The sequence below is a fragment of the Argopecten irradians genome, chromosome 15 (genome assembly GCF_041381155.1).
Source record: "Argopecten irradians isolate NY chromosome 15, Ai_NY, whole genome shotgun sequence".
Taxonomy (NCBI): domain Eukaryota; kingdom Metazoa; phylum Mollusca; class Bivalvia; order Pectinida; family Pectinidae; genus Argopecten; species Argopecten irradians.
In genome coordinates, this window is record NC_091148.1 from 24,631,266 (window position 1) to 24,652,345 (window position 21,080).

Genomic DNA, 21,080 nt, shown 5'->3' on the forward strand with positions numbered 1-21,080 from the left:
GTCGCCATGATATTTAAAAATATTAGAAATTTCTGTAGTAGGAATATCATTATCATTTTTGATACTTTTTTTAAATTGTTCTAATGAATTATTAAATATGAGTTCTATATCTGTTTGATTAAATTCTCTTAGCATTGAGGGAATAAAGCTGTTGGAGTATAATTCAGTTCTACACAGGAGGGGGGGGGGATTAAACAGGCGATTATTCCTTAATGTGTAAGGAGTATTATTATTATCATTAAAGAATGGTTCAATCAAATTAGTAAGATATCTAGGGGATTCATTATTTACAATTTTAAACATCAATATTGATTTATGTAGTTTTCGTCTGAATGCAAGTGAATCAAGTCCAACTTCAGCATAAAGTTTATAATACGATATTCCTCTTCTCAGGCCTGTTATAATTCTTATTGCTTATTAGGGATTTAGTTAACAGGAATATGTCATCAAAAAGGTTCGAAGACGGGGGGAATGGAAATTGTTAATATCAGAGAATTCATTTTCAGAAGGCAAATAAAAACAATGTATAAAGAGTCTCAGATAATAGAGTTTTAAGAGTGGAAGAGTATTTTAAACTTAGAAGTAATGTATCTTTAATTTACCAAATTACCACTAGAAAGACCATGTAACACGTTTCTGGTTTGTGCCTTCCTCACAGGGGCGAACGCTCAACTCAAGGCCAAAAGTGAGGCGGTGCCAAGGGAGGCATTAGGAAAGATAAAGTCAGTTAGGAAGAAGAGAAAAGATAAGATCCTAAATTTAGTCGCCTTTTACGATCATACAATAGGGGCAGCAGGTACAATTCTAACACCCTACCTGCAGGGCCTGGAATTGATGCTGGGGCGACAGATTTTGTTTATCCTAGTATAGACGCCAATCTTAATATTAAAGATAAAGGAATTGATGCTGGGGCGACAGATTTTGTTTATCCTAGTATAGACGCCAATCTTAATATTAAAGATAAAGGAATTGATGCTTGGGCGACAGATTTTGTTTATCATAGTATAGACGCCAATCTTAATATTATAGATAAAGGAATTGATGCTGGGGCAACAGATTTTGTTTATCCTAGTATAGACGTCAATCTTAATATTATAGATAAAGGAATTGATGCTGGGGCGACAGATTTTGTTTATCCTAGTATAGACGCTTAATATTATAGGGAAAGATAACAAACCGATAGGATACAAAAGTCTGAAACCAAAAATGATACCGAGTAAAAGAAATCCTGATGCAGATCCTATCTGCAAAATTAAAATGGGAAATCGAATTTAAAAAACAGTTCAATTGGGAATTAATATGGAAAAATCTACAAAATACCGTTACAACAAATCAAGTCAAAAAATTTCAATGGAAGTGTATATACACAACATTATATATACAGAATCAAAAATAAGTAAATTTGGTAATTCGAATGGCAAGTGTCATTTTTGCAAAACGCAAACTGAATATATTGTACATTTATTTTTTGAATGTGGTATTGTCAGAAATACATATATTCAAAATTATTCCGGGATTTAATGAAGATAAAACATTGATAACTCCTACAAATAGTGGTTCTGTGACACTCTCAGTACTGAATTTAACATCCCGACCAATCAAACTTATAGAGAACACTTTCGTAGGGAGTGTGGAATTAATAGACAATGTCATAGGAGTAGAGAAGGATAAAGTAGAGACCGGTACATTGCTCCCACCCCATTTAGAAGATATCCTAGCCCGGGTGTCAGATAAGCTGTCTTTCGAGGAAAAGGGGGAGGTTGAGACGTTGCTTAGAGAATATAAAGACATTTTTGCAGGTACAGGTGACAAATTAGGACAGACTAAGGTAGCAAAGCATTGTATAGATACTGGTGACTCTAGACCAATAAAAACTCCCTCCCAGAAGGTTGTCCCCTACCCAGAAAGAGGTTGTAGAGGTAGAGTTAAACAAAATGCTAGAGAATGATATCATAGAGCCTAGTACTAGTCCTTGGGCTGCTCCAGTAGTGTTAGTGAAAAAGAAAGATGGCACAGTTAGATTTTGCATAGACTATCGCAGACTCAACACTATCACTGAAAAGGATGCCTACCCCCTACCCTTAATAGAGGATGCTCTCGATACAGTGTATGGGGCCAAATGGTTTAGCACGTTAGACTTAGCTAGCGGTTATTGGCAATGTAGTATGGAGGAGTCAGATAAGCATAAAACAGCATTTGCGACCCACAAGGGTTTGTATCAGTTTAGGGTGATGCCGTTTGGGCTATGTAATGCCCCTGCGACATTTTCTCGAATGATGCAATTAGTGCTGGGTGGGCTTCAATGGACCAAATGCCTGTGCTATCTTGACGACGTTATTGTCTTTGGGGAATCGTTCCATGCTGCATTAAACAAATCTAAGGGAGGTGTTTGACTGTTTAAGGGACGCAGGGCTCTCGCTCAAATCTAAGAAATGTTCTCTATTTCAAACTAGTGTCGACTATTTAGGCCATGTGGTGTCTGAAGCTGGCGTAAGCTGCAACCCTGAAAAAGTCAAAGCTGTAGCAGAATGGCCGCAGCCCACCAATGTTTCAGAGGTTCGAAGCTTCCTAGGTCTAGCTGGGTACTACCGCCGCTTTATCCCTGACTTCTCTACAGTTGTATCCCCTTTGACTGCATTAACAAGTAAATCTAAGAAATTTCAGTGGGACAGTGCATGTGATCAGGCTTTTACACACTTAAAAGATTTGTTGACTACGGCACCTGTACTCGCTTACCCCAATAACAAGGGTGATTTCATCTTAGATACAGATGCTAGCAACACAGGGTTGGGAGCGGTGTTATCACAAGTACAGGATGGTGAAGAGGCTGTGATTGCCTATGCCAGTAAAACACTGAATCGTGCGCAAAGGACCTACTGTACCACACATAAAGAGTTGTTGGCTGTTGTTACATTCTTAAAGCACTTTAAACACTTTCTGCTGGGTAGAAAATTTTTAATTAGGACTGATCATGCAGCACTAATTTGGTTAAAACAGTTCAAAGAACCAGAGGGAATGTTAGCTAGATGGCTCAGTGTAGTTGACATGTATGACTGTGAAATTAAACATAGGCCAGGGAATCAGCATCAGAATGCTGATAGTTTGTCAAGGAAACCGTCCAGGCCTTGTAAAAGGGATGGGTGCCCCGATTGTTCAGACATCAAAACTAAACGCGAAGGTGGGATCGGGGTCCAGCAGCTTCATGAAGATGGCGCTCCATCTGCTGAAGTAAACATCCTGGGTGAAGGAAAGGGTCAGGAGATAGAAAGTAATTGGTTAGAAACTTGGGGCCCAGAACAGATTAAACAGTGGCAAGATGAGGACAGTTACATAAGGCAGGTTAAGAATCTTAAGGCTCACCTAACATTTCCATCAAGTAGGAGAGAAATGCGTTCTTACCCTTATGATGTCAGAGTGTATTGTCAGCTTTGGGACAGACTAGTCGTACAGGAAGGGGTTTTGTATGTAACTGATACCAGTGTAACCCAACAGGAAATTCATAGAATAGTAGTTCCAGAAAAGATTAGAAGAGAGATATTACTACACTTACATGATTCAAAAACATCTGGCCATCTAGGGCGTGATAGAACTACAGAGCTAGTCAGGAAAAGATTTCATTGGCCTGGTCTCACAGAGGATGTAAGAAGGTGGTGTAGAACCTGTATCCAATGTGCTAGGCGCAAACCTGGTCCTGGGTTAGGGCGGTCCCCATTAAACTCTACAATAGAACAGGTGTCACAACCTTTAGATAGGGTAGCGGTCGACATACTGGGAGGGCTGCAGGAAACTGACAACGGAAACTTGTACATCATTGTGGTCAGTGACTACTTTACGAAATGGGCAGAAGCCTATGCAGTACGAGACCACACCGCTCTAACAGTGGCGGATAAATTATGTACAGAGTTTTTCAGTAGGTTTGGCATACCAAAACAAATACATTCTGACCAAGGTAGAGAATTCGAGAGTGAATTATTTCGTTTAGTGTGTAAGATGTTGGGCTCAGAAAAAACTCGGACAACTCCTTACCATCCGCAGTCTGATGGTCTTGTAGAAAGACTAAACAGAACTCTACTACAGATGTTGTCTATGTATACCAATGATCATTATAATGATTGGGACGATCACCTTCCTTACATATTAACAGCCTACAGATCAACTACTCATGTCAGTACAGGGTGTAGCCCAAACCTCCTTATGTTAGGAAGGGAGATAAATCTGCCATTAGATATAATGGTGGGGCTACCGACAGGAGGGACGGAAGTCTGCTGCCCTAATATGTATGTGGACTGGCTCCAAGGGGCTATGAGGGAGGCTTTTCATGTGGCTAGGGAGAAATTAGGGATTTCAGCTGCCCGGCAGAAAAATTACTTTGATAGAGGGTTAAGGGCCAGAAAATATGAGGTAGGAGATTTTGTCTGGCGTTGGTATCCCCCACAGCTTAATAACAAGCTTGGTATGGGCTGGACAGGGCCCTACAAGGTAATTAGGAAAATTTCCGAGGTTACATATGAAATCCAGAGAACTCCCCATGCCCGTCCCATTACAATACATGTTGATCACGCCAAGCCTTATATGGGTAGGTTAGAGCCTGCGGAATGGGTAGAGGGGGATCAAATAGTACCGCAAGAACCAATTTTACTGGAAAATGGGGGAGGTGATTGTGAGGTACAAGACTCGTTTATGGACCATAGTGTGTTTGATCCAAGGGAGGTAACCACCCCTGTAAAATCCAGAGCTGGGCGAATTATTAGACCTAAAAAGATATTCACACCAGAATAGTTGATGAGATAAAATTGGAATATGTACATGGATGTATATAAATACTTATGCACTTGTCTTTACTGTTCATGTTTTTACAGATATGACCATGGATATCTTACAAATTACTGTCGACATGTCAGAACAGAACGAGTTGGACAACGACCGTGTCTGGTGGGATGAGGGAGGGATGAAGTGTCCTGCAGCTGCGTGCGGACAGTTCATCAGTACCTATAAACGGATGAGGGCGCATTGGCTGGACAGGCACAGGGCAGAACTGGTCAAGTACCAGTGTACCCTGTGTCCGTTTACACATTACTGTAAACACCAGTTAGAGCGACATTATATGAGGCGGCACAAATATACCCCTGATGCAGCAAAGGAGGCGGTGAAGGCAACGGAGGGCGTGGAGGGACCAAACCGGCGGTACATCCCTACCGGGGGGGTCTCGATCCCCCTGAGGCCGGTTCCAGAGCGGGTGGCAGCTTATCGGGAGAGTGTCCGGCGGAGGAGACACGTCGCTGCCGGAGTCGGTCCAGGTCAGATCGAGACCTCAACGGTACATCAGTGCCGGGATGATGACATCAGATTTGGTAAGGACGAGGAGGGAAGGGCCATAGCCACCACTGTTACATATGGGCCGGGGAGGAGCTGTGTAGAAGCGAGAATCGACACTGGGGACCAGGACTACTTGGACTTAATGGAAGAATCGGAATGATAGACTTGGATGGTTCTGTCTGAACATGGAAAAGTGACTCTATTTTATGGACATTCGTAATCCGTTTGGACATATTATTTTTTTTTTGTTAATGTTCAATTATACAATTGTTAAATCTTAAAATCTTAAAACTATTATGACAAAAGTTATCTTTATAACGTATTCACTTTGTACTTTATACATTTTTCTAAGTGTTTGTTTTTTTGTATGTAAGATTTGTCACGGGATGTAACTTTTTGAAAGAAAGGGGGAGTGTAGCGGGGGACATTAATTTATATGTTTACTGTCTAGGCAAGCTAACCAGTCAAGCTGTTTTGTCCGTAGGTGTATTGTGTACCTGTGCTGTGACCTTTGTATTTCTCTATACTGTGGTAGTGTTTGTGTCGTGCATTCATTTCTCGTGAGATGTCCTAAATGTGTGTCTGTGTTTTCTCTGTTGTGATTGGCTGCCTAGACTCGGGTATGGGGATAAATTCGGGGTAGTTCTAGTAGACTGGGCAGTCTGATGGATTAAGTTCCTGCGTGCTGCCAGCTCCGCTACTAGGCTATATAGGTGACTATTCTATATTTAGTAATTAGATGGGAATAAAACTGTAATAGATAATTAGGTACGGGAAAGGGGGCTGGTTATAATATGTTTGTGGATGTATGTGTGATGTATGTTGTAAATAGTTACTGTTATAGTCATAATAAACTGTTCATTATCGTCTAAATCCTGTAGTTTGTTCTTCCTCCTACCAACAGACAAGCATATTAAATAATACCCAACGAACCTGGGTTGCACTAGGGGCGCGTCGGGTGTAGTTTGACATCGTTGCAAACTGGGCCCGTCTCACTCCTGTTACAGTTCTATTGACCTTGTTATGTATGGGGTGTATACCTACGGTAGCTACCCCTACACTGGAAGTTACTGAATGGAGTTTGCTATTAGGAAAAGGGACAATTGTAAACCTGAACCAAGTCATCACGTCATTTTCGCGTTTTCTTCTGAAAGTAAGAGCGTCTGTTCCAGATGTTATCAAATCTGACATAAAATATCCAGCAATACATCAGTCTCTTCTGCCATTAAACCTTTAATGGATGGAATCAAAACTCTGACTGACCGTATAAAAGTGGTAGATTGTGAAAATACGAAACTCAAAAACTCTAACAACGAATTTTCTGAGCAATTAGAGTCAACCAGGTAGACAATTAGCGAATTGCAGGTCGCTAACGATAAACTTAGCGAGCATGTCGCGTGTGTCGAACACGATCTAGAAGACCTAGAGCAATACGGAAGGAGAAATTCCTTAAGATTCCATAATGTACCCCTTACCACTAATCGGCTACAGGAAACCGATGACGTCATTGTCCATATTGTCAAGGACAAACTCAATGTCGACATTTCTAGCGATGACATCAATAGGTCCCATATTATTGGAAAAAAAATGAACACACAATGGAAGGCCCAACTTATTTGTTGCTTTCGAAACTGGAAGATCAAGAACTCGATATTTAAAGCTACATCAAAGCTGGCCTTGAAACACAGCAACAACCCCGCTAAAATCTTCATCACAGAAAACCTTATCTTCGACGAAATGGCGACCATACTTCAGCCTGGACAACGGACGAAAGGATTTTCGAACTTCGAATAACTTCGCTTCAATGCATTGATCGTCTAGAATCCAGTAATACTGGAGTATTCGTATAAACTTGTGCTATGGGTTAATAGTGTCAAAGTCATTGATCTTTGTACTTATTTTACAGAATTTATACAAACATGTATCATACTGATCGTGTGTCATCTTGTACTGAAAGTTGAATCCAATACATTAATACCTGTATCTTTCTAATGGGGATAAATGAGATAAGAAATGTGTTTAGATTTTCTATGCGCATCGTTCATAAAAAATGTCCATGCCTGATACATGGTTGTCTATTCAGTCATGACAGTTTAAAGTTAACTACAAGTATTATGTTATTATGTAAAAGTTCACCGTTTTAATTCTCATTTTTCGTACCAAACAAGTATTGCCTGGTATATAGAATGAAATACTGGCAAAGTCATATATAGTGTGTATTCTTGCTTTGGTGTTTCATTTAATTTTTCCATTCACTAATGTTTATAAGACTTCATTTTAACAGCATTAGTCCACTACTGGTGACCGAATATTAAATATTCATGTCCATTGTAAATAATTACATTATTGTCGTATTATAATTATCTCTCATCATCACGTTACCTGTATACTGTGCTATCATGGTATCCACTCCTTACTTTTGTTTATTCATGTATATAAGTTTTGTTTCTTTTGAGCGCTACAATCAAATCAAATATTTTTCCCTGTTCATTACCTATACTTGTTTCTCTTTATTTTTCTCTCTCTACTATTCAATTATCTCGCTTGTCCCCTTGCCCAACGTTTTACTTTCTATGACGTTGACCGTGTAGTAATTGTGAGTATATTTAAAGATGCTCCACCGCTGACAAAGGTATTTTTTCACTATTAAGAACAGGAGCAGACGATTTAGCATTTTTATTCAGTTACAAAAGTTACTTACTTTACACCATTACCACCATTGAAAAGTTTGAGCTTCTAATTTATTTCAAGTTAAAAATATGAAAAAATAATTAATTGCATCCCGAAAAAAATCCGTACCACTATATCTTATATGAAATGAACTACTTAATGCGCATGTACCAAAGGCAACATATATTATTTTTATATTAATTTTTGTGTTTATTAGACTAGTATATACACGTTTAAACACCAATTATTGTTCAAATGATGAATATCATTTATGCTCTGTCGGCGGTGGAGCATCTTTAAAACTCGTACTTTTTGACAGATAGTTATTGTTATTTTTTATGATTTCTTCCGATGGAGTCCCTGTGCGATTTATGGTTTTTTGGTTATGGTTAATAGGTAATATATCTGCAATTTGGCACAGGTTTTCTACCGGAAGTTTTTATTAGCCCACCATCATCAGATGGTGGGCTATTCAAATCGCCTTTCGTCCGTGGTCCGTCCGTCCGTTAACAATTCTTGTTACCACTATTTCTCAGAAAGTACTAAAGGGATCTTTTTCAAATTTGGTATGTAGGTTTCCCGAGGGCCCTAGTTGTGCATATTGCATTTTGGGACCAATCGGTCAACAAGATGGCCGCCAGGGTACCATCTTGGATTTGGATAGTTAAAGTTTGTTATCGCTATTTCTCAGAAAGTAATGAAGGGATCTTTCTCAAATGTCATGTACAGGTTTCCCTAGGGGCCTTGTTGTGCATATTGCATTTTGGGACCGATCGGTCAACAAGATGGCCAACAGGTAGCCATCTTGGATTTTGATAATCGAAGTTTGTTACTGCGATATATCTCAGTAAGTAATGAGAGGATCTTAAATTTTATATAAGGTTTGTAGTAAAAGTTTGAAAAGCAGAGAAAAGATCCATCTTTCCATTGTCAGACGTAGATCACTCTTTGGTGGGCACCAAGATCCCTCTGGGATCTCTTGTAACGTAGCTTATCGAGGACCAAATCTTAAAAAAAATCATTTTGTAATACATGTTAATGTTGAACAGGTATGTGGAGATTATGCCTCTTGTAAAGCCATTTTTCATATATAGTATTAAAACGATTGTTGCATATTTGGTTTACAGTCTCAATTTAACAGCATTTGCTTTTGCCATATTTTATTATTACTGTTAGTATTAGACATGGACAAAGAAACCAGCCCCGGTCCCCCGGAAAATGAATTGTCTATATTTCATTTATATAAGCATAAGCAAATTCGTGGAATTTCCATCCCCCGCTTTCAGGACATATTGTAGGTAAACATTATTGAGGTTAGGTTTAACCTCGATTGAAACATGAAAAAATAAACTGAGGTCTTATTCGGAAGTAAGATGTGTGAAATAATGTTCACTGAAAGTGACTGTTAAACTTTGCTGAGCTCTTAAGGCATTTAACTTCGAAACTAACTTGTAAGAATATCGGTTTAAATTTGTTACAATTATTGCACAGGGAATGGCAGAAAATGACGTTTGTAGTACATCAAAGGTCCATAACTCAACTACATAATGTCGGCCATAGTGGCGATCACATTTTACCGAGCCCTTTAGGCATTAAACTTTATAACCAAGTTTGAAGAAAATCGGTTAAATAATTATTAGTTATTGTACGGAAGTGGCAGAAAATGACTTTCTGTATTAAATCAAAGGGCCATAACTCTGTTATTTAATATCTGCCAAAAGTAGCGATCGAACATGGCTAAGCCCTTAAACTTTGTTACCAAGTTTTAACAATATTAGTTTTAACCTTAGTTATTACACACAATCTAATTAAAATACAGATCCTTATAACCACTCCGTTATATAAAGGATCTAACAATATCCCGTAAGGGGTCACGTCCAGATGACCTTTGTACCACGTGGTCTTCATATCAGATATATTTTCTACACCTTGTCACATCCATTGTAAACGATATTTCGACCCAACATACATATACGATTAGCTTTATTGTGCCTCTTTGGGCAAGATGACTACGTAAACGAAAATATTTCTGACAGTTATTTCAAATTATCCGTTTTCGTCCCTGAAATCCTCTTATCAAACGTAGTGATAATAAGGATCTGTATTTTAATCAGATTGTTATTACACAGAAACTGCGGGAAAATGACATTTGTAGTAAATTAAAGGGCGATAACTGATAAATAACATCCGCTGAAAGAGTTGATCGAACATGGCCAGGCACTTAAGGCATTCAACCTTGTTACTAAGTTTGAAGAAAATCGATTAATATTTATTACAATTATTTTTAGAAAAATATTTTTGCTGCACTCAAAATGGAAGTGGGTGAATCACCATAGTTAATAATTGACTTGGCCGAAAATAACACCGCAAAATGGTCAACATATTCTGCCTTAAAAAATGTGGCTAAAATTTGTTATAATTTGCCTACATATTTGTGATCATAATATGTAATTATTTATACTCTTAATAGAAAATAATACAGTTATGATGACATAAAATGCATTCAGGTAGGGCGTTGAGAACTGTACCTGCATGACCCTAGTGAATGATCGTAAAAAGGCGACTAAATTTAGGATCTTATCATTTTCTCTTCTTCTTACTGACTTTATCATTTCCTAATGCCTCCCATTGGCACCATGCCTCACGTTTGGCCTTGAGTAGAGCGTATTCGTCTCTGTGAGGAAGGCTCCCTGTTTCTGTTCCCCTGGCCGAGACACACCAAAGTCTATAAAGTGGTAGTTTCTGCTCCTGCTTAGCGTTACAGCATACAGGGAGTGGGACGACTGGTTGGCCCGATAGTCAGTATAATGTGACCGGGTGGGGTGTGTTGCTTGGTGTCTTCGGCGGCATGCTTCAGTGATATAGCACTATAATTGTTTGTTTGTTTGATTCATTAACGTCCTATTAACAGCTATGGTCATGTAAGGACGGCCTTCCATGTATGCGGTGTGTGTGTTGCGTGTTTGTAGTGCGAGGTGAGTGTTGTGGGAGACTGTGGTATATTTATGTTGTGTCTTCTTGTATAGTGGAACTATTGCCCTTTTTATAGTGCTATATCACTGAAGCATGCCGCCGAAGACACCAAGCAACACATCACATTCTGACAACGGGCGAACCAGTAGTCCCACTCCCGTTATGCTGAGCGCTAAGCAGGAGCAGAAACTACCACTTTTATAGACTTTGGTGTGTCTCGGCCAGGGGACAGAACCCAGAGCCTTCCTCACAGGGGCGAGCGCTCAACTAAAGGCCAAAAGTGAGGTGGTGTCAAGGAAGACGTTAGGAAAAATGAAGTAATTTAGGAAGAAAGAAAAGATAAGATCCTAAATTAAGTCGCCTCTTACGATCATGCAATAGGGGCAGCAGGTACAATTCTAACGCCCTACCTGCAGGGCCAATATCACTATAAAACGGGCAACAGTTCCACTATACAAGAAGACACAACATGATTATACCGCAGTCTCCCAAGACACGCAACTCGCACAACATACACGCAGTACACCACATACATTGGAGGCCGTCCTTGTATGACCATAGCTGTTAATAGAACGTTAATAAATCAAACAAACAAATAAAATGGATAAGAAAGGGAACCCTGTCTACACCTCTACTGGGCAACTTTAATAAGGCCATAGCACAGGCCCCTGGCACCTTTTGAATGTTTTAAACGTATTTCAGGGGTTTGCATTAATGCGGTATAATCATGTTGCTACATATAACATTTAATTTTAATAAATTGGTTCGTGGGAAAATTTCCATTGTTCGTGAAAGAGGTCCTTTTAACCATTTTGTCCCCTTTTGGCCCCGCCCCTCTAGCCCCTTGGGGTCGGCCAGGACCAATATAGATATGGTATTAAAATGCTATTTTAGGCTAATAATTCTAACCCAGGCTGACTAATTTCCTATGAAAAATAAGTAAATAATGTTCATAAATGTGTTTTTTTTTTATATAAACTATAGTAAACTTGACCCCTTCCCCAAGGGAAACACGAAACTCAAGGGTCATATAATTCACAATTTTTTGTAAAGGACTTTAAGACCTTTCCATCTATGAAGAGTATTGATTCTACCAGTTCAATAATTTCTGTAGAAATGTTTTGAAGTTTTAGCCTATTTGACCCATTTTGGCCCCGCCCCTAAGGGTCAGTCGTGAAAAAAATGTGTTAATAGGAATCAATGGCCATCTTATACTGATAATTCTGACAACATTTGACCCATTTCCTATCAAGATGATCAAATAATGCTCAAAAATGTGTTTTCCCAATATAAACTATAGTAAACTTAACCCCTCACCATGGGAAAACGAAAGACCCCATGGTCATACAATTCACATTTTGTAGAGGGCTTGAGGACCATTCAATCTATGAAGAGTATTTGATTGCATCACATCTGTGAGTTGAGAATATTTTTGAAATTGTAGTTAATTTTAACCCTTTTGGCCCCTCCCACAGTTCACTGGGGGGTTGGTACCATATAATTCACAATTTTGATTGGCCTTATGCCTTAGAAGATTTGTGCAAAATTTCATTGAAATGGTTTCAGCAATTTTGGAGAAGAAGTCGCAAATGTAAATTGTTAACGGACATATGACGGACAACGCACGACGGACAAAAGGGGATTAGAATAGGTCACTTGAGACTTCGTCTCCGGTAACCTAAAAATAATTGTAAATGGGACTTAAGGCCTACTAAAATAATACATGCAGGTTTATGCCTAACATACTATTACTTAAAGACCCACTTCATTTCCGAAAGGGCTCTTCAATGTTAAAATTTGAATGTCAGTAGCATAGGTAGATGAAACATAATGGGGGCAAAGGTCCTCAATATAAAACATGTTTGCCCCCACCCGCTTCCTACGCCCCTGAATGTTAAACGAGATTGATAAGTTTGAAGATTAGCAAAAGTCATTAGCGTTCTGTTAATACTACACTTGTCAACACATTCTGAACATCAAGAAATATTTACACAAAATCAAAAGCTCATACCAACATTTGGCATAAGAATTTCAAAATTTTTGCTGAAAATAAATATAAATTTCGACACCATTGACAAATACACCGTATCGGATGTACCACCATGGCTCATTCAAACACCTGATATCAATTTATCTCTACAGGAGAGGGCAAAATCCAGTGCATTACCCGAAGAACACAAATCCTCCTTTCGGGAGTGCATTAGGGCTTTCCTGACCATGTTCAGATATACACTGATGGATCAAAAGATGGTGATAATGTTGCGGCAGCATGCTGTACCTCTGATCACTGCTCCTCTATCCGACTCCCGGATGTTGCCTCCATTTTCTCTACGGAAGCATGTGCTATCGGTCTGGCGTTTGACCATATCGAAGAACACCCTGGCTTTGAAATCAAGAAACCCTAGAAACACATTAATCCAAAATCTTTTGATCCGAACATTTCGATTGTCTTCTAAAACTCAAATTACTTATCTCTGGATTCCCAGCCATGTGGGTATACAGGGAATGAAAAGGCCGATAAAGCAGCTAAGACTGCTCTTCGCCTAGCACAAACAGATTTGAAACGACCTTACACCGACATCAAACCTTACATTCAGTCAGCCATTAAACACCATTGGCAACAAAGGTGGTCTACCGGAACAAACAATAAACTGTTTTAAAATACAGCCTTCACTTAATCCTAATCTGTCCAGTCGGAGAGACCGCAGTTTACACATTCCTATCTATTGAGAGGGGAGGATCCTCCTACATGCCATGCATGCGATTCTCCTCTCACAGTGGAGCATATTTTATTGCATTGTATTGATTTTAAACACATACAAGATAAGTACTATGATGTCTCCGACATGTACACTTTGTTTCATGCCGTGAGACATAATTATTTTCAATTATCTCAAAGAGATCGTAATTTTTAACAAAATTTGATCGTTTTCTTATCGCATCTTACATTCATATCAATCGTTTCGTCAACATATGGGGTTTGGAACTCACCATCCTTGGATTAATTGGCCGCACCGCCTAACGATTGGACTGTAAAGTAATTCCTAACAATTCCTAACATTTCCTAACGCTCGTCCAATCAAAGTTTTCCATTCCGAACGAATTCCTAACGCAATTGACTAATCAGAGACCTCCTTGCATCAAATGCTAACATTTCCTAACACTTAACATTGCGGACTTGGCGGCAAAAGGTGATAAAGGAGCTGCAGTAAGATAATTCCCGTTTTAAGCCTTTACATGCTTACATGTGTGTTTATTTAATGTGACACAGTCATTAAGGAAGAAAGTTTTACAAGTTTTCATAGATTGTATGCTGTCCCTAATTTAGGATCTTATCTTTTCTCTTCTTCCTAACTGACTTTATCTTTCCTAATGCCTTCCTTGGCACCGCCTCACTTTTGGCCTTGAGTTGAGCGTTCGCCCCTGTGAGGAAGGCTCTGGGTTCTGTCCCCTGGCCGAGACACACCAAAGTCTATAAAAGTGGTAGTTTCTGCTCTTGCTTAGCGTTCAGCATACAGGGAGTGGGACGACTGGTTGGCCCGTTGTCAGTATAATGTGACCGGGTGGGGTGTGTTGCTTGGTGTCTTCGGCGGCATGCGTCAGTGTTATACCACTATAAAAAGGGCAATAGTTCCAGTATACAAAAGGACACAACTTGAATATACCACAGTCTCCTAAAACACGCACCTCCCACATCATACTCGCAACACATCGTATGAATGGAAGGCCGTCCTTGCATGACCATGGTTGTTAAAAGGACGTTAATTAATCAAACAAACAAAAAAATCCTCATGTTACTATGTAATACTATTGTATTGTTATTTGCTTTAAAACATGGCATTATAAAATAAAATTATAAAATACAATGAATTTGCTTTTCAATGAAATTTTACATAACCTTATCACACATTGGCTGTTATGTGTATTAAAAGAAAGTGCATGACCAAAATTAATTTACAATTACATAAATTGACTTAAACATTCAAATTAATCAAAATGTTTTTGAAAAAAATATTTAAAATGGAATGATCCTGTCTTGACACATGTAATGCAATACAAGTCTTATTGAAGCAAACATTATTGTTGTAGCCTGTTCCACTAACAGTATTTTTACATGAACAATGACAGAAAGAAAAGTTGTCAAAAATTTGTGTGCATGATCACTCTAGGTTCCTTTAAAATTGTATAGAGTGTAAATATGTTCACATTCTTTTAAATGTTAATGTTTATTTTCTCTAGGTAAAAATCTCGATTGGTTTAAGCCGTGGACATGCACCATCAGGCTTGATATCTTTCATTTCATGCGACGATTCACAAGAGGCCTCACCACAGAGCATCACCGCTCTATGGTACATTTTACTCAAAATTGAGTAACTGTATCTTTGCCTGGGATGAACAGGACTACACACTTCTGAAGGAGGCAAAGACAGCCGAGTTAAAAAGAAAATATCGTGGAGTGTCTCCTTCAGATTACCAAACAACCTCTTTCATATCCTCGACAGAGCTTGCAAGGCATTGCAAGAGGAGAACTAAACCCATAACGGACATAAAGCAGTCTATTCACATTACTAGATGAGCTGTGGGACAGAACGGACTCCACTGGTCTTCGCCTCACAAATGAAGACAGCATGAGGTGTGTATGGTCTATACAGGAGAAGCACTTGGAGTGCATTCAAGATCCTCCTGGGATGGAATTGTACACTGTTACAGGCACCTTGGAGAAGGGTGGAAAGATCTTAAATGTATACAAGTGTTCAAGAGGATCTTCATCACTCGAGTCTTTCCACAAGCATCAATGCACCTACGTACCTGGTAAGTCCATATCATTACATAAAGCCACACCAATTGGAAAAATAGTTCGTCGGGAATTCCCACTCCTAAAATTGAAATTTCAGAAAAATATATAAAAAAAATAATAACCCCGCTCCAGTTTTCCGAGTTCCGGATTTTGACGAAACGCTTGAAGCGATAAGTAAAAAAACCAAGGAAATACAAAAATGACGTGGGCTGTAAACAATCTTTCGGCAGCTTTCTACGACTGTAAACTTTATAGCCGAAGTAGAGCAAGAAGAAAGATGAAAAATCTCTGTTGTGAATGCTAAATCAGGAAAGAGGGACAGGTAGGGCGTTAGAATTGTACCTGCTGCCCCTATTGCATGATCGTAAAAGGCGACTAAATTTAGGATCTTATCTTTTCTCTTCTTCCTAACTGACTTTATCTTTCCTAATGCCTCCCTTGGCACCGCCTCACTTTTGGCCTTGAGTTGAGCGTTCGCCCCTGTGAGGATTTTTTGTTTGTTTGTTTGTTTGATTTATTAACGTCCTATTAACAGCTATGGTCATGTAAGGACGGCCTCCCATGTATGCGGTGTGTTGCGTGTATGTTGTGCGAGGTGAGTGTACTGGGAGACTGCGGTATGTTCGTGTTGTGTCTTCTTGTATAGTGGAACTGTTGCCCTTTTTATAGTGCTATATCACTGAAGCATGCCGCCGAAGACACCAAGCAACACACCCCACCCGGTCACATTATACTGACAACGGGCGAACCAGTCGTCCACTCCCTGTGTGCTGAACGCTAAGCAGGAGCAGAAACTACCACTTTTATAGACTTTGGTGTGTCTCGGCCAGGGGACAGAACCCAGAGCCTTCCTCACAGGGGCGAACGCTCAACTCAAGGCCAAAAGTGAGGCGGTGCCAAGGTAGGCATTAGGAAAGATAAAGTCAATTAGGAAGAAGAGAAAAGATAAGATCCTAAATTTAGTCGCCTTTTACGATCAAGCAATAGGAGGCACAGCATTCTATTCTAACGCCCTACCTGCAGGGCCACCCCTGTGAGGAAGGCTCTGGGTTCTGTCCCCTGGCCGAGACACACCAAAGTCTATAAAAGTGGTAGTTTCTGCTCCTGCTTAGCGTTCAGCATACAGGGAGTGGGACAACTAGTTCGTCCGTCGTTGTCAGTATAATGTGACCGGGTGGGGTGTGTTGCTTGGTGTCTTCGGCGGCATGCTTCAGTGATATAGCACTATAAAAAGGGCAACACTTCAACTATACAAGAAGACACAACACGAACATACCGCAGTCTCCCAGTACACTCACCTCGCACAACATACACGCAACACACCGCATACATGGGAGGCCGTCCTTACATGACCATAGCTGTTAATAGGACGTTAATAAATCAAACAAAAAGCACGGCAACATAATGTTGTGAAGATTGGTCTTGCAATGTTTTGCTAGATCTAGAGTTGACGTTAGACATTGACGCCATAACGGTCATATTTTGAACTCAAGTTTAACATTGCATTCTTTGAAACCGCCAGCTAAAGATTGTATCGATATAGCTTTTCATCATATGACATTAAATGATTGTGGTGAGTGAAGTATGAAATTTAATGATTTTACAAAAATCAGCACGTGATCGGGAGAAACCGGTCATGACTATATATTTTTTAGGCCTGGAATTTTGTAGAAATTCAGCGTTTGATCTTGTGATGAACGCACGGAAAACAATTCAACTTTCTTTGAACCATTCTGGGGATACATTCATAGGACTTTTTTGTTTTTCTTAAAAGTTGTATTTCTTGTAATCTTCACCATCACAAACTGTCGTAAAACATTTGTTTGATTAATTAACGTCCTATTAACAGCTATGTTCATGTATTAAAGGACGGCCTCCCATGTATGCAGTGTGCTGCGTGTATGTTGTGCGAGGTGTGTGTTTTGGGAGACTGCGGTATATTCATGTTGTGTCTTCTTTCTTGTATAGTATAGTGGAACTATACAAGACTTCCACTATACAAGACACATGGGCGTGCAGCACGCACAGAGCCCAGATACCAACAGGATATCAGAATGTATCTGCATTCATCTGTGGCGGATGTACCAGTAAGTGCGGAATAGACCCAAAAATGCCTCTGGAAAAACTCTCTAGGTATCACAAGCCATTGTCAAACATTAGTTTGATACAACAGCTGCTGGAGGATAGCCATGCTACTCAAGACAACACCAATCTTGTACTGGTCACATTGAACAACGCAACTGTCAATGCATGGTAAATATCTGAGTCAATATCATGAAATTTTTACGATATGTGTATAGACTACTGTAGTTATTGCCTTATTTGAACTTACCTGGTCTGAAGGGCCGATGACCTTATGCCATGGCGTGGCATCCATCCGTTGTCCGTCAACATTTCAAACATCCTTGTGGGAAGGGGATCAGATTATGCATACATTGTGAAGCTGACCCCTGGGTTCAGAGGGGCAGGGTCCAAATGGGGAAAATAGCAAATAATAAAAATAATTTTCCCATCATTTAGATGAAACGATTTAGTTAATATTTAGTTTGTCACATTCTTGGATGAAGGTGAATATATTTATTCATGGGTTCCTTACAGCCAGATAAATGGGCACAGATATAGCAAATTCTCCTGTTGTAAGAATGGAGATTTAGTTTGAATTTGATATGAAGCAACATTTTGTGAAGAACAGCTTTTGTATAAAAATAATCAGTAAATATTAAAGTTATATGTGCCGTAACTGGGCGAACATTTTGACATGGTAATTTTTCTTCATAAATCTCTGGAATACCATAAGTTTTGGTGAATTAAGCTGTGAGAACCATTCAAATGGATTCAGATGCCTTATAAACGTAAGTTACAACAATGAAATCATGTACTGTAAAATTATCGTTTTTATGCCTTATGTATGTTTGGATTGGAACATTCCTCCAGAAATCACTTTACGATTACTAATAACACTGTAAAATTGTGAAATGAAATTGTATACCACAATTTGGTTTCATGGTCTGACTGTAGATACTCATTTCACTTCATTATAAATGTAGGTATAATGATTTTTGGCAGTACTGTTAAAAATCATTTTCAGCTCTAATTTGTACTTGTTAAATTAAAACAAATGTATTGAAAGTACTGTAATTCTCAAAATGTTGGTAACCTTTGGTGATGAATAACATATTAAAAGCTTATTTTGTTCCGTGAGTATGAAAAATACGGCACATATAACTTTAAGTTTATAAAATGCTTGGATAAAATTAGTTACCTTTTGGTTTAAAGTATGGCCCTGGGCCTCTAAGGGGGCCAGAGGGGTGGGACTCAAAAAGGAAAACATTGGCAAAGGACCTCTTTCACGAACAATGGAAATTTGCCCACGAACCAATTTTATTGAAATTAAATGTAATATGTAGCAATATAAATGCAAACCCTTGAAATACGTTTAAAAAATTCAAAAGGTCCCAGGGGCCTGTGCTATGGCCAAATTAATGTTGCCCAGTAGAGGTGTATGACAGGGTTCCCTTTTTGATCCAAAAAGTTATTAAAATAATGTTTTATGTCATAAAACTGTATTATTTTCTGAAGAATATAAATAATTACATATTATGATCACAAATATGTAGGCAAAATGGGACAAATAAAATTTTGGCTAAATTTTAAAGACAGAAAATATCGAAATTTTGGGTATTATTTTCGGCCATGTCAATTATTAACAATAGTGATTCACCCACTTCCAGTTTGAGTGCACCAAAAATATTTTCTAAAAAGTTGGCTCATTACCTGAAGTAAATATTGTGAAAATTTCAGAAAAATTGTGGACCGGTAAATTTGTCGTTTAAAGGTCTTAATGAGGCAAGGTCTATTTTTAGCAGTATTACACCGTGGTTGCACCACGGCCCTTTTCAATCATAAAATTGAGAAAACAAAGAAACTAATTTCTTAATCTTATTTAATACTCATTAGTTACATTAATTTTAAAGTAATATATGATTTTATAACCTATATATTGTAGAATAATCAAAATATTGAATCACAATAACAAAAAGTATTTCGGAATTTTTAGGGCATTATCATTCACTTTTCAAGCTAGATGATGATTGCAACTGCATTCTCAGAAATATTATTTTTATTTACAGCTGAAAGGCATATAAAGTAAAATAATAACAAAATCTAGAAAAAAATGGGTGGGAGTAGATTATTATGTAAGAGAATCAAGTTTTTACCAATTTTCACACATCCCGTATATTAGTGCATATATGTATAATGTTGTTGTTTTTCAAAATATTGCGCTTTCAAAGTGTTGGCAATGGCATCAAATCACACCATTACAAGTTTTTGTTTAAAAAAACATAGACAAATTGATATATGATTTTTTTTCGTTCAAAAATGTATTAATTTTACTATATAAGTATTTCTTAGCAGTTTAATATTTAGATTGTTCAGAACATTTTGTGATCAATCAACTGAAGTTTGATTTCGAGTTTTTTTTTAATTTTCTTTAGAATTTTCATGAATTCCATAAAAGTTAACTAAGAATTTTTTTTCAGTTAAAAAAATAACAGCATCTTTTATGGTTAATGAAACAGTCAAAAGTTTTTGAGGTCCACAGTTTTATTTTTCATAATTAGCTTTGTGTATCGTAAACACATCATACTATCAATCAAAATGGCATAAGGTTTATCATTTCAGGTAAAAAAATGATTTTATAAGAAATTTGGTTATCACAACATGAATTATACATGTCAGGGGGATCCAAATAAATAAATTTATACGTGACACAAAGCTAAGTAACATAAAGTATATGCAATACACTGCATCTAAATGATTTCCAGTTTGATCAGACACTCTCATTTCCTGTTTGACTGTTTCTCCATTATCTCTGTACGATTAATACCATATCCGCCAATTAAGATTTTTAGAGATGTTTTTGTCCATACGGATTACTTTACATTTACCTATAAAACTCATATAATTCTAAACTCAAAGTCAGTTTATATAGTATTGAATAAAACGGTTTCATCGCCACACACTCTTTACCACGGGGATATACACCATGTACATGTACTGTGATCGCAGCCTTTCTTTTGTGTCTATTACTCAGTAAAGCTGTTTAATTTTCTAATTATATAATAATACTAACATGGAATTCAAATATGATTATTGACAATAAAGATAAATCAAGTTTTGATGATCTACTTACAGGTAACGTCTATTTTCATTATTAAAACTGCTACATTCAGTTAGTTATTTTGCAAATTTAAAGAAGTATTTGCCATTAATGTATCTAAATCTGAAATGATACATCACTGAGTTTCCCGAAAAAAATAAA